The sequence below is a fragment of the Pinus tabuliformis genome, chromosome X, assembly GCF_031772625.1.
Source record: "Pinus tabuliformis cultivar Carrire ecotype Pingquan chromosome X, CPIR1, whole genome shotgun sequence".
In the NCBI taxonomy this organism is placed as follows: Eukaryota; Viridiplantae; Streptophyta; class Pinopsida; order Pinales; family Pinaceae; genus Pinus; species Pinus tabuliformis.
In genome coordinates this window covers 223824876-223840124 of record NC_142308.1, presented here as the reverse complement: position 1 = coordinate 223840124, position 15249 = coordinate 223824876, and the positions used below count along the sequence as shown (strand labels likewise).

At 34.3% G+C, this 15249-nt stretch overlaps 1 protein-coding gene across 1 annotated transcript in view; it reads left to right on the top strand.

Moving 5' to 3' along the window:
• Positions 1-15249, top strand: part of LOC149139162 (potassium channel KAT2-like) — a 57109-nt gene that overhangs the window by 39985 nt on the left and 1875 nt on the right. The window lies entirely within an intron of this gene.

Below are 15249 nucleotides of genomic sequence, written 5' to 3'. Positions count from 1 at the left end.
ACCTTCTTGAGAACAAATACAAATTTTGAAATAAATTGTTGAAATTATGCTCTTGCATCAATAGCTACCAATGTATCCTCATAGGCCACCCCCTTTAGAAATAGTAATACCAATGTCCTTTACCTATAAGGAACTCCTTACATAATTCTATCTTAGATCCTACCAAGCATGACAATTTTTAGTAAAATAGATGTTCACCCTAAAATATTCTATCCTTCGGCCTAAGATAAGGCATCCCTCTATGTCACCCACAACTATTTCATTAATGGTACACTATTAAAGAGCAACAAACTTTGAATGAATCATTTTTGTGTTGTGTTTCATGGATAGTATAGGAGAGTTTTTTTAATCAAGTTTTGTAATTTTTAATCATGCTCCTAAAAAATTTCTCCAACCATTTTCTTAACATTCTTCAGCTTAGTGATTTTTTGTTGTTAAATGTTTAGCCTCTACAAATTAGCTATAGATACCACCTTTAATTAGTCCAAGGCCTTAGCTACACTCTAGGGAAAAATCTATATGAACTTCATGCACCATTAGAGAATCTTTCCCCACAATGTTGTTATGATCTTTGTCAACTTAGAAACTAGCACTTCAATCCTTTTCACTCTCGAGATGAATCCACATAAGAATCAATGTGGTTTTTCATCACCATCACCCTTCATAAAGTTCTTGGAACTACTATAACCATATCGTTGGTTGGATTGTTCACCAAGATAAAACCTTATGGACATGTTTGAATAATTAGGCCTACTCCCCCACTTGAACTAAAATTCAAACATAACATATGCCACTTCTACTTGTATTCCCACCTTCATTTTGTTTTCACTACTACTATATCCCAAACTACTAAGAAAAGGTTCTTTCAAGTCAAAAGTAGAATAAAAAGTTGGGATTACCTCTACGATTTTAAAATTCATAGGGTGGTTGGTTTGGATTGGATCCACTTTTCTTAGGCTATATCATGTCTACTACTTGACCTTCCTCTAGCTCAAACAATTAGAACACATTACTAAGTATTTCTTCCTCTTCTTTCTTTGTGATGATATCTCTCTCCATAGGCTAATCAATACCTTACAAACTAAGGCTTCCTTTTAGACAATCATGATCCATCTAACTAAATGTGCTCACCTCCTTGTGCCATCACTTCTTTTTTCTCTTCCAAATTTCTAGACATATTATCCCCACCTATTCTTCTCTCCAAGCTCTTTCCAATTATTAAATCCCCCTATTTGAACAAATCTTTGGTATTCTCTTGACACCTTTGAAACCTTTTGAACTCTTTTACTTGTGCCTCTATGTTTCCATCCTCACTAATACTCATTTTCATTACCATAGTATTGTGATGAATCCCCTTCATTCTATTCATCCACCACTTCTTAATTATTGCATTTTGATTAAAATCCTATTTTCCCCTCTTTAATGCATGTGCTTTCTCCATGGCACCTTATTCCCTTAGTTATTCAATATAATTCAATCCATTCTAGGTCACCTCTGAGCATTAGTGCTTACACTTCCATGGTTGGATAACTAAAAGACACATAATCCTCTTCCACCACAAAATTATTTATCCATGTCAAAATATTATTAACCAACATTTTAAGAGCTCCTTTCTTGAACTATTCCTCTTCTCTTTATTTTAAAGAACTAGTTCAACTCTACTACAATCTCAATATTCTAACTCTATGTGGTAATCATACCCAAATATCTTTTTCTCTTAAGAGTTTCTGATCGAACTACTACAATAAAACCAAATTATGGGCATTCCATTAGATATCTCTCCTTATGTTCCAAGCCTCTTCCATGGGTGACAAATCAAGATCATCAAGTTCCATACCCTATAGGGAATCTTTCTCAACTACGTTTTCCACTTATGTTATGATTACTCCATTATGTGAGGGTTTTTCCTTATTTTCCATATTATATATGGGACATAGGGTAAAACTATATTTTACATATTAATCAATGTTATTCCAATGATAAGTTATGTACCTTTCAAAACCCTGATTTGTAGACTATCTTGATCGTTGATATTTGTCGTGATATATCTCTAAAACTTGTGCCCTTCTAAATTTGAAGTTCCCTTATATTCCCCTTCATTAATCTTGTGAATGTCGATTTGATGTCAATGTTATATTGGTTTACTTATTTGTAATGGGCATATAATGAAAACACTACTACAAAAAAGACCTTTAGTGTAGTATACCTAGGAGGGATAATATGGGGTACAAAGGGAGGTACCCAAGGGAATAATGTAATAATGGGATGAGCCATAGTAATAAATAAGGTGGTTAACTCATATCATGTAAGGGACTAAAAGTAGTTAGCAATAATGTAATAAGCCCATGGTATTAGATAGATGGTATTGAGGGAACCATGGTAATGACCCATGGTATTGTATGTATGAGGCCTATATAGAGGCTAGAGACTCCCCATTGAGAGATGTCAAGGATTATTGTATGAACATGCATATGTCTTGTGGAGTGTTCTCCTTCTTTAAGGAGTGAATGTATGGTGTTTCCCTACCTTAAGGGTTTGATCAATAAAGAAACATTTCTATCTATATTCAAATCTGGTTATTTATTGGGTTTATTTGCATTGTCTTATATTTTCATATCAGAGCTATATTGAATATAGATAGAAATGTTTCTTTATTGATCAAACCCTTAAGGTAGGGAAACACCATACATTCACTCCTTAAGGAAGGAGAACACTCCACAAGCCATATGCCTGTTCATACAATAATCCTTGACATCTCTCAATGGGGAGTCTCTAGCCTCTATATAGGCCTCATACATACAATACCATGGGTCATTACCATGGTTCCCTCAATACCATCTATCTAATACCATGGGCTTATTACATTATTGCTAACTACTTGTGGTCCCTTACATGATATGGGTTAACCACCTTATTTATTACTATGGCTCATCTCATTATTACATTATTCCCTTTGGTGCCTCCCTTTGTACCACATATTATCCCTCCTAGGTATACTATATTCCACCCCCTTTAACATGTTTCATCCCTGAAACATGGGAAGAACGCAAATAATAAGATCTACTCAAAAGAGTAGTCCACTAGTACCATGCATGTTCATCTAGCCATCCAAGAGAAAGGTGAACTCTCGATCTAGCTGGTGCCTTGATCACTTGAGATGGAAGTTGATCCTTGTAGCTCTTCTGTGTTGATGTATAGTAGGTGGATCATCGCCCCTCTCTATATGCCATGCGGGGCTGTTGTCCTTGTAGCTAATTTGTTGCCATCTTGTTGGTTTTTTCTTGCTGGGTGATGTGGGTGGTGATATGTTCAAGTTTTAACCAATAGTGTATCTTTCTTTAATTTACCACCTAATGGAGCCTGATTGGTATCTAGTACATGTTGTGGTGCATGCTGTTGTTTCTTATCTTCCAATATTACTTCAACCACTGAATCCTCATCTGATATAACATTTTCTACTTCAACCTCCTTGGACTGTACCTATTTTTCTGGTACCTGGTTTGACGTTTGTGTTTGGTTGTCGACCATCAATGGCTTATCATCTGATATGTCAGTCCCCAGAACATCTTCTGCTTCAGCCTCCATGGAATCTTCCTATTTATTGATGGAAATATCTTGTAATGTAAATTTCTCCTTTTTATACCAGAGCTTCAGGAATTTCTTATGCATATTAATATTGATAGTACCCACCGATTCCATCCAAGGGTATCCCAAAACAACATATACATTAGCCATATCGGAAGCATAAAAATTAGAATGCAATACATACTTGTCTATAGAAATCTTCAAATCTGTATAAACTTGCGCCTCCTCATTATTAACCTGTGTGTGCTCCATTTGTTTTGCTGGGACTTGCAATTTTTTTGTCAAATTGATATTTATAAGATTCTGCTTGCAACTAGGATTTATAGACACAATGATCTTCTCCTTCTGATGCGATCCATGAACCTGCAATAAGGAGATACTAGTAGGAAATAACCCCAGATGTTTCTCATTATCTTGTTTTCTAACATGAGACCATCTGTCTAAAAGTAATTTTTCAAATTCTTCATCTGAAAGGGTGTACAACTTCTTTTTGTTCTGTAATTCCCACCATGTGGCCGCCTCATCTGAAAAATGAGCCACTACCAAAAATCTCCAATGTTGTGCCAATACTGACTTTTTTGTTTTTATGTATTCTTCAATAATAGGACCATTATCTTTTTCGGTAAAATATAGAATCGCCATGAAAAGGGTTTGGGAAAAATTCACTTACTAGGCAAAAATTTGGAATTGTCACAATTCCATCAATATTGCTCAGAATCCCTATTATGACCTATTTTCAGAAATATAAAAACCATTCTACATCTTCCCATGTGGAAGAAATCTCGATCTAGGCATTGGAGTTTCAGATCCACACTGCAACTGTCTCGCTGTCATAAAAAAATTCTGAAAAAAAGCGCTGATTTTAAATCAGCGATATCTCCCTCATCTGGGCTCCGATTCGATTGCTTTTTTTTTGAACTTGGGTATTTTTTCACAAGAAATCCAAATATGAAATTATATTTTGCATATTTTTCACCAAAATGGACAGATCTGCTCCGCACACTCGCCACCCCAAAAAATGTCTGCAACCCAACTGAATTTTAAATCAGCAATATCTCCCTTATTCAGACTCCAATTCGGCCGAATTTTTTTTTGAACTTGGGTATTTTTCCACAAACACTCTAGATTTGTAATTAGATTTTGCAAATTTTTCACCAAAACGTACAGATATGATCTACAAGCTCGCCTCCCAAAAAAATCCTGCAAAAAAAAATATTCTCCACTTTGCCCAAGAAAATGCTCTGATACCACTTGTTATAGCTCTGATATGAAAATATAAGACAATGCAAATAAACCCAAGATATAACCAGATCTGAATATAGATAGAAATGTTTCTTTATTGATCAAACCCTTAAGGTAGGGCAACACCATACATTCACATTCACTCCTTAAGGAAGGAGAACACTCCACAAGCCATATGATTGTTCATACAACAATCCTTGACATCTCTCAATGGGGAGTCTCTAGCCTCTATATAGGCCTCATACATACAATACCATGGGTCATTACCATTGTTCCCTCAATACCATCTATCTAATACCATGGGCTTATTACATTATTGCTAACTAATTCTGGTCCCTTACATGATATGGGTTAACCACCTTATTTATTTCTATGGCTCATTCCATTATTACATTATTCCCTTGGGTACCTCCCTTTGTACCCCATATTATCCCTCCTCGGTATACTACATTTAGGGGCGGTTTAGGTTTGCTAAAGTCTTTTCAAAACTGTCTCTAAAGGTTTTTTAGAGATTTAGTCGCGGTTTTTGAAAACTCGGGAACTCATGAAAATTAAACCTTTTTTTGGGGGAGCACTAGATACATCTAATATAAGAAAATATCACATAATTATTTTGAAACATCTCACCACCACTTACAAAATCAAATCAATAAACATCAATTGTCACTAAATTCATCTAATTTCAAAAATCTAACATACTCTTTTTGCACCATTTACAAGATCAAACACACAACTATATAAGTTGCATACATAAAATAACAATGCTCAAATAATCAGAAACTTTTAACTTTTCCTTATTATAATGTATTTCTATATTAGTTTTATCATGCCAAATAATAATTTTATTAAATATCAATAATGCTAACAAAATTCTTTCCAAACAATAAAAAACACAATCAATAACATAATAAGCCAATATAGATTCTTCATTTGACCTTCCATATAGTCATATTCTTTTAATGGCCAAAATCTACAAGAAATTGCAATCCCCCATGCACGTGAAATTGAAAGAAAGACCAAAAGATAAAATATCTGGGGAGCACTCTTGCATAATGTATGTTCAATGCTCATATTTTATTATTATTACATTCTATGTTGATATTTGATTATTATCACATTTTATGTTTGAGATTAACTTGAAAAAACAACATAACTATACAATGATATTAATTTTAGAAAATAAAGCTTCAATTATGACCTTTTTGTAAGATGAAAGATGTTTATATTTTAACGCTTTGTTTTTGTTGGGTTGTTTTCTTTTTATTTTGTATGGAAATTGATAATACGACTTTTTCACAGCCTAGCGATAGGACTACCCCTATGCTCTCTCAATCCAAATCCAAATTCGTCGTCTTCTCCAAATACTACGAGTGAATAATCCTATTGCTCTATGTATCGTCCAACCAGGACTTCGGTTATTTTGCCTATGGCACAGACTAGGGTTTCCAGGTTGGACTTCGACTATTTTTCCTGTGGCACAAAGTATGGTCTCTGTGTTGGACTTCGGTTGTTTTTCCTGTGGCACGGAGCAGGGTTTCTAGGTTTACAACTACGATCCATTTAGAGAAACCTTTAGAAGGGACTTCAACAATGACGGTATTCTAATATTTTGGCCCTCATGGGTGGGGTTTCGAATCCCCACTACCGCCCAATTCGGTCATGATTTGGGATGATGATCAGGTCCTTGTATTAGGGAATTATCCTTTAGGTTTGCGGTTCAAGCCGTGAAGCTAAGACGAGATCGGATTGTGGTGGTGTCGAGGCATATGACTTTTGTATACACTTTGATGGATTTGAAGTTGGTGCATGATATTGAGACGAAGGCAAACACTAAAGGTTTGTGTGTTGTTTCTCATGCTCCCAATAGCTTCGTGTTGGCCTGCTCAAGCTGGAACCATGAGAAGATGAGATTCAAGCGCTATGGCCTCAAGAGGACCACATTCGTAACTACCCATGACTCTAGCATCACTTGCTTTCAGTTCACCCTTGATGGCAGCCTCCTTGCTCTATTCTCAAGACTAGAGAAGAATATCTGACTCAACTATTTCTGGACATACTGTTTTAAGCTTGTTTGGGTAATTTAACACCAACAATTTCATTTTTCCTGAATTTAGTGGAAGGAAATCTTTAATTGAAAATAGTATTCATCGACATAATGAATTTGAAACCATATTTGCTCAACTGTGCAGGTAACACTTTTTACAGTTCACTGTGCTGGATGCCTTTCATATTTTCTTGCTGCTAGATATCATGATCAGAGTAGGACATGGATTGGTGCTGCCACATTTTATGAAACAAATCCTTTGAATTCGATATATTACTGCAATCTATTTTTCCATTACCACTCTGACCACTGTTGGATATGGAGAGTTTCATGCTGAAGATAAGAGAGAAATGATATTTGATATCCTCTACATGTTATTTAAGTTGGGTTTGATTGCATACTTGATAGGAAACAAGACAAATTTAATTGTAAATGGCACAAGCCGGACCATGAAATTTGTAAAGAATATATTTTTAATAGACTTGTGTATAGAAAAGTTATAGCTACATAATCTCTCTTTTCAATGAAAAAATGCTACGTCATATGAGGATTTCACTTTCATTTTAATTTCAGAGGGAAAAAATTGAGGCAGCTTCAAGATTTTCTTTTAGGAATCCGCTGCCACTACAATTGCAAGATCAAATGTTGACACATATATGCTTTAAATTCAGGGAAGAGTGATTGTAGCAAGAAGAAACATTAAATGATTTTCCAAACGCCATCTGCACAAGCATTGCAAATGTCTTGTTTTTTCCTATTGTTGATAAGTGTATCTTTTCCAAGGAGTGTCACATGATTTTATTTTCTAGTTGGTAAGTATTGTCTAATTATGGTAAGGATACCCTATTTTTTGTCTTTCCTAGTGGGCTTTAGTACAACAAATTTGAGGAAAAAATAACCTAATAGTCACCCTGATCTTGGAAGCTTTTAGAGATGAAGGCAGAGTACTTCCCCCCAAAGGAAGATGGCATTTTAATAATGAAGCACCCACATACTTTTAAGTGTTAGCGTCAGGTGCAGTGGTAGGTATCTTTATGAACGTTACAAAGTCTAAAATTTCAGAACTTTTAGGTGGTTTACTTTATTTTATTTTTCCGAATGTGTGCCTTCAAACAGAGAACTGCAACAAAGCATTGTAAATGTTGATGTGGAGCTAGACTAACATTGAAATTTTGTTTATTTTGCAAGACATACTAGCAGACAAAGACACGGGTAAAAAAGAGCAGGAAAGCTAATTTTTTTTAATTGAAAGTGATTATTCATGCTCTTAGTATCTTCTTGTTAGAAGAGTCATTACATAATAAGCATGAATATTATAATGTTTGCATCTCATCTACAAATAAATTTGAAACAACCATTTGTTTCACTTTATGTTTTAGTCACATTGGAAAATTTGAAGTACAAAAATGGCATATCTCATTCCAAATGACTTGTTTGTTTTACGCCAGGCATTAGTAGCACATACATTGTTTTGAAATCACAAAAGTAACTTTGAATTTGGACATTTTCTTTTTCAGAAAGCTTGTGTTGGATTTTGGTTCTTTTCATTCCTTTTTAATGTATTCAGTGCACATGCTACAAAATTTGTGAATTCTCAAACAAAGCCCTTTAACAAAATCTTGAAACGGGGAATGAGATAAATACACACAGAGTACTCCGATAACATCAATCTATTCTCGAAATTGTATAAAATGGTAAGTTTTTTGCCAATGCAAGGTTTCACGAGTAGCAGTTTGGGGGTGAGGGTGGGGATGTTGAGGGAGTAAGGTGACTACTCGGGCGTTGTTTCCAATTTACACAATCTAAAAAGTTTAGGTGTAGAAAGGGATTTAGGGTTACTGGTGAAATTGTGGAGATGTTGCAAATAAAATACGATGTTTGCAGATGGGGCTCTGTTCTTGTCATGATTACAACATTCATGCAATGAAACGAGTTTTTTCATCTCTGCAACTACGCTGAGGAAGTGTAATGATAGAAACCTATGATACCAGACAATTGACCAATAGGCCTATTTCTCGTTCTTGTTTATGTTACCATCTTGATACTACATTAGAATATTGCCCATCAATTTCAAATACGTAATATATTCACGCATCTACAGGGGGGTCAAGTATCTCATCCCTTGAAACCTTCTATCATTGTTTCATTTCCACCCTCCTCACACCCCTTTCATTATTGTCTCTTATTTCTGGTAACACTAGCTAGAGCCATCTATCTGTGTATATGCGTTTTCCTGTGTTTGATGTAGATGCATCAAATGGTCAATAGGCTAGAAAGCTATGTTATCGGATCCAACAGCAAGGGGGCCAAGATCCACAGATCCTCGAATCTTATCTGGATCCGGATCCAGATACGGAGAAATACGGATGAAATAAAGCAGGTGGAGTTCAGCGTTGGGTTTGGCGTTATTCACTATTCAGAAGGGGGCTTGATACAAAGTGCGATGTTATATTGTTCAAAGTTCAAACAAATTGCAACCAAGTCTGGCAAGAGAGCTAGAGAATGGAGCTGCTGCTGATAGAGCCCGAGACAGGATATTGGTAACTCCCGGAAGTTTACAAATTGCAGACAGATAGATAACGCCAATGCATGCACGGAGACTGCCCCTGCAAAGATATTTCCCCTATATTACCTGTGAACCACCTCACAACCAGCGGAAATTTGAAGCGGAAACCAGAGTTCCTTTTCATCGTATTTTATTATAAAAGTAAAGAAATATACAGTAAAATGTATGCACTATGCCCGAAAATTCTGCTGATTTATATCCGCCGCCCGAAATTTTTTATATACATATATATTATATACAAATACTGAATCTGATAATTTTTTATACACATATTACATATATACAAAGGCCGAATCTGATAAATTTTTAATTTTTTATATACATATATTATATTACAAAAGAGAATGCGTGGAAGTTAAAAAAATTGATCATTAGAAGCTAAATAACAAAAGTTTTTTAAATGTTTTATAAGTTTAAGTTCAAAGAATAAAGCCTGTATATTTTTATTTTAATAGAATATATATATATATATATATATATATATATATATATATATATATATATAAATTTAATTTGGTATCATATATTAATATGGGAAAGATTATATATGAATACAAAACATGGTATCTTTATGTCCTATTATCTTATGATTAGAAATATTAATAATAATTGCATTATTCTAATAATAATTGCTTTATTGCACCGAGAAGTGTTCTACCATTCAGGAAGATATTCATATTGTAGTGGTGTGTTAAAACTTAAATGAAGTGTATTTTAATTTTTATTATTTAATTGTGTATTAATAATTACTAATATATTATAATTTGAACTTTATATGCATTACTGAGTAAGGTAATTTATAGAGCATTTATGATATTATGATGTTAAAACTTAAATGAGGTGTATTTTAATTTTTATTATTTAATTGTGTATTGATAATTATTAATATATTATAATTTGAACTTTATATGCACTACTAATAAGGTAACTTATAGACTATTTATGATATTATGATTCTTTTTGTTACTTTGTATAAGGGAGGATGCATCATTTCAGTGTTTCAATCTTCATATTTATCATTCAGTGTTCTAAAAGTTTTTGATGGAGTATTTGATATTTTAGTTCTAAAGTGTTTTTTAAAATTTAAAAAATATTATTATATTTTTTTTATGTGTACGTGACGTATCCTTGCCGTATCCGGATCTTGGATTTTCAAAAAACTAGCGAATCCGAATCCAGATCCATATCCGTATTCGAATCCAAATCCTGTTAACATAGCTAGAAAGTGTATGTATTTGACTCGAACAAGTCCCTTAGTTACTTTGACCTCTGTGATGCAAATGAGGGAGGGGTCATATATCCCGGCCATGCCAGAACCTGGGCACCTAACAAGTATGAATAGGAGTTTGGTTTTAAACCTTGTATCTCACCAACTTTCAAAAGGAACGATAATACTGTAATAGAGTTATGGATCAAGAAGTCATGGTAGAGATGACTTTTTAAATACTACCTTTTTTGAACTTATATCTCCCATTTAAAAGTAGAGTGAAAACCAAGTTCAATTACATAACATAACTAGGCTGGTTCGCAATGGCTTATCTCTCTCTTACACACGTCCACACATACATTCACATGCACATGTTTCCTCGGTCTAAAGATGTTGAAGATTTTTTGATACTTATGTGTTTGTTAGCATAGTTTCAAGAAGAACAAAAGGAAATATAACTTCGCTGACAGGAAAAATTGATCAACAGAAAACATCTCCCTATGACTGTGAAAATGTGTAGAGTTGTTAGAACCAATTCACACTTCTGAGTGTTAGTTAAATTAAGGTGAATGAGACTAAAGAATTCCTGCCCTTTGAACTAGAAGTTGTTAAGTTTTGTTATGGATAATTTTTAGTAACATCCATGACACGCATATGCCATTATTTTTTAACTTAATCTCCACTATGTTTAACTTACTGTTGGAGGCAATCCTGAATGGAAAGAGATGGAGGTACTAATAAGACTTGGTCACTAATTCCCAGTGTAATTAAACCAAATATCTATACAAATGGATTTTTATATTTTGTATCCAGCCCACCTCATTCTGAATATCTTATGTACGACTTGGTCTACAATGATCACTCACCTAACTCTATAATTTTTATTTCGTGACCATGAGAATCTTGGCCAAAGATGATCACTCTCCACCAATTTTATGCTTTCACAAGTACCTAATACAATATAGAGTGTGCATCATGCATAGTTGCAACAATATTCTTTTATAACTCACATTATTTTTTTCACATTTGTAAGTATTTTTCATCATTGTTGACTATACTAATATCAGTTAGTATCAAAACCTCATATTAACTACTTTAGGAGTTCTGCAATTCCATCTTCCTTGGTGTCCCTTTTATTTAGAATTATCCTCAAAATATCATCTCTAAGCTACTCTAGGAATCCATAGCACATGAATCCTCTCTTCTCCTATTAGCAGGTCAATATACATGCATGTAACACTTTCCCACTCTAGCTTCTTTATCCATTTTTCCATGACTTTCCACACATTTTCTACAATCATAATACTCTTCACAACCTTTAATACCACATGTTTAATTGCCATGCTAGAGTGGGTTCCTGTTGTGTCTATCATGGATTCTTGGCACAAATATTATCATAGATTAGAACTGAAGTATTGCAATTTTGGCATTCAACTTGCAATATCAAGCACACTTGCAATTTTTCCACAAAATTCTCCTCGACACAAATTCTTCCTGCAGTGCCACACTTCAAAACTCCAAATCAATGTAGCTGGTGTTTCAATTTTGCATCATGACTTTTAAACTTACCATTTATCTCCTAGGGTCTATGATTGTCCTATTTTGTGCCTGCCAAAAATACCTTGCCATCTATGTATCCCACTCTACATGTTGTTTGTTGATTAATTTCTGAGTTAGGACTGTCCAATATCTTCAGATATTGTAATGGAAGCTAGCAGAAGCCATTTACAACAAACAAATCAACGTTTCCAAGGAGTGTCACATGATTTTCTTTTCTAGTTGGTAAGTACTATCCAATTATGGTAAGATACCCTATTTTTTGTCTCTACTAGTGGGCTTTAGTACAACAACTTTGAGGAAAAAATAACCTAATAGTCACCCTGTGCTTGGAAGGTTTTAGAGATGAAGGCAGAGTACTTCCCCACAAAGGAAGATCTCATTTTAATGAATGAAACACCCACATGTGCTTGGAAGGTTTCAGAGATGAAGGAAGAGTACTTCACCCCAAAGGAAGATGTCATTTTAATGAATGAAACACCCACATATTTTTATGTGTTAGTGTCTGGTGCTATGGTAGGTATCTTTCTGAATGTTACAGAGTCTAAAATTTCAGAACTTTTAGGTGGTTCACTTTATTTATTTTGCCGAATGTGTGTCTTCAAACAAAGAACTGCAACAAAGAGTTGTAAATGTTGATGTGGAGCTAGAATAACATTGAAATTTTGTTTCATTTTGCAGGACATACTAGCAGACAAAGACAAGGGTAAAACAGAGCAGGCAAGCTAATTTTTTTAAAGGAAAGTGATTATTCATGCTCTTAGTATCTTCTTGTTAGGAGATTCATTACATAATAAGCATGAATATTAGAATTTTTGCATTTCATTTACAAATAAATTTGGAACAACCAATTGTTTCACATTATGTTTTAGTCACATTGGAAAATTTGAAGTACAGAAATGACATGTCTCATTCCAAATGACTTGTTTGTTTTACCCCACGCATTAGTAGCACATACATTATTTTGAAATCACAAAACTAAGTTAGTTGGTTTCTTTAATATAAACTTGTCTCCTCCTACATTTCAGACTCTTGGGCAGTCCCGAAATTACAATTCATAATGCTCATAATCAATGTTGCATTCAAAAATAAATGATAAGAGTCAAAGAATGTTTCGATTTTATTACGAAGTAGATTTTATGGACATGTTTATTTTCATTAGGATTTATTGAATGAACCATCGAGTTCCAATGATTTCTCCAGGAGCCCTACGCTGCATCCAAATATTTTTATGTGATAAGGCTGGCTAAGCTAAACCTATTGGAGAATGCAATAATTTGAACTATATTTGATTTTCTTAGGCGAAGGAATTTGACAAATCCCATCCATCCATGTGCTTGCAATATCCTACAACCCCACAATTCTGCATTTGGAGGATCTACAGAGGTATGAATATCTAAACTAGTTAAAACTAATTTATAAATCTAAGATCCTTGATTGCTTATATATAAGCATGTGTATGGTTATCCAGCTTGAGATTCCAACTAACAATCTTAACAAGACTCATAGAGTAGCATTAGCTTTTGTATCAACATTTTGTTAATTCCTGCACCTTGAGTGCCACATTGCAGTTCATGATATTAGAAAAAATGAGAAAATTCTACTACATTGCAATTCATGATCTTAGGAAAAACGGGAAAATTCTGCTACACGTATTTAACGAGTATGTATAGAGAGGTGATTCTAGATTTCATGTTAGAGAATAGAGTAGAGAACAGGTGGACTCATATGGATGCATCAGTCTTCTTGGTACTCTTAACAGGAATTTTATATGATCACACAAATATCTCAATATAATTGAGCATAGAGTTTTATTTTCCTCATCTATGATAGAAAACTATAACAAAGGGAATGGAGATACTTATCTGCTCATATGTATTGTGAACAAATGCAATTAAATGACTTACAATATACATGAAGAATGGTGAACATTCTCTTTAGCTGATTGGAAGAATTGCAACATATTTTAAAACCATTTTGTAGTCAACAGGTTATAAAAAATACCCACAGTAAAACAACACTGAACTGCCTATTTCCTCAATCCAATTTCAACATGTTATCAAAGTTATTTATGTGATTGTGATTCTTAGGAATTTGCAATGTATGGAGAAAGGTATAGAAATCAGAGGAATTCAAATTATTTTTTAGATTTGGGAGTTTGTGCAGACAGCCTCAGGGGTGAAGACAGATTGGATGGAGAAAGGAATAACAATTAGTCTATCAGAAGGGATTCAAACTAATTTTTAGATTAGGGAGTTTGTGCAGCTAGCCTCAAGGGTGAAGACAAATTGGATGGTGCCTCAAATTTATTATGGTGAAAGGTTAGGGTTACATTTGTACTAGAAGAGAATAATATCAAGGACATTGCGACTCTGGTTATAGATCTATAGCAATTGACAACTCATGACGAAAGGCAAATGAAGGCTAAGTGGATGATTGTGGATGATGCTATATTAGATCATTGGATCCATTGTATATCCAAGAAAAAGATGGTGATGAGATGTTTGATGGCATAGCTTTTCTACCCCAAAGGGTTTATCCCTGGGAGATCAGGATTTTGTGATAGAACGCCAGGGATTAATTGAACTAGTTGTTGGAGATGTTGCTGGGTACTTGGCTGATTTCATGCCCACAGGTGTATTGTTTAGTTCCTCCTAGGTAAAGCTCACCAGGGACACTATCCACCAAAGTGTACAAGCATCCAGTAGGTTTCCCTGCAAAATATTCCTTGGAAAAAGAATCCCTGAGGGGTTAGTTCATGCATATATTTTTATATTTGGTAACACATAGGTTTAGGTTTAAGGGTAGATGAGCCAAATTCTATACCCAAATTCACAAGGGGATTTGATTGTGAATGCATCTGATATTGATTAATGATTCTTAAGAAAGAAACTTTGACAACCATGTCAGCTAGGGAAGTCGTGTAATTGCAAACAATATAAAGTGCAGAAAATATGGTAGCTTATTTGTATGATTAAATAAGAGACTTTTATCTTTTCCCCCTGTATTATATTTTTAACAAGTTTGCAACCAGTTCATACAACCATG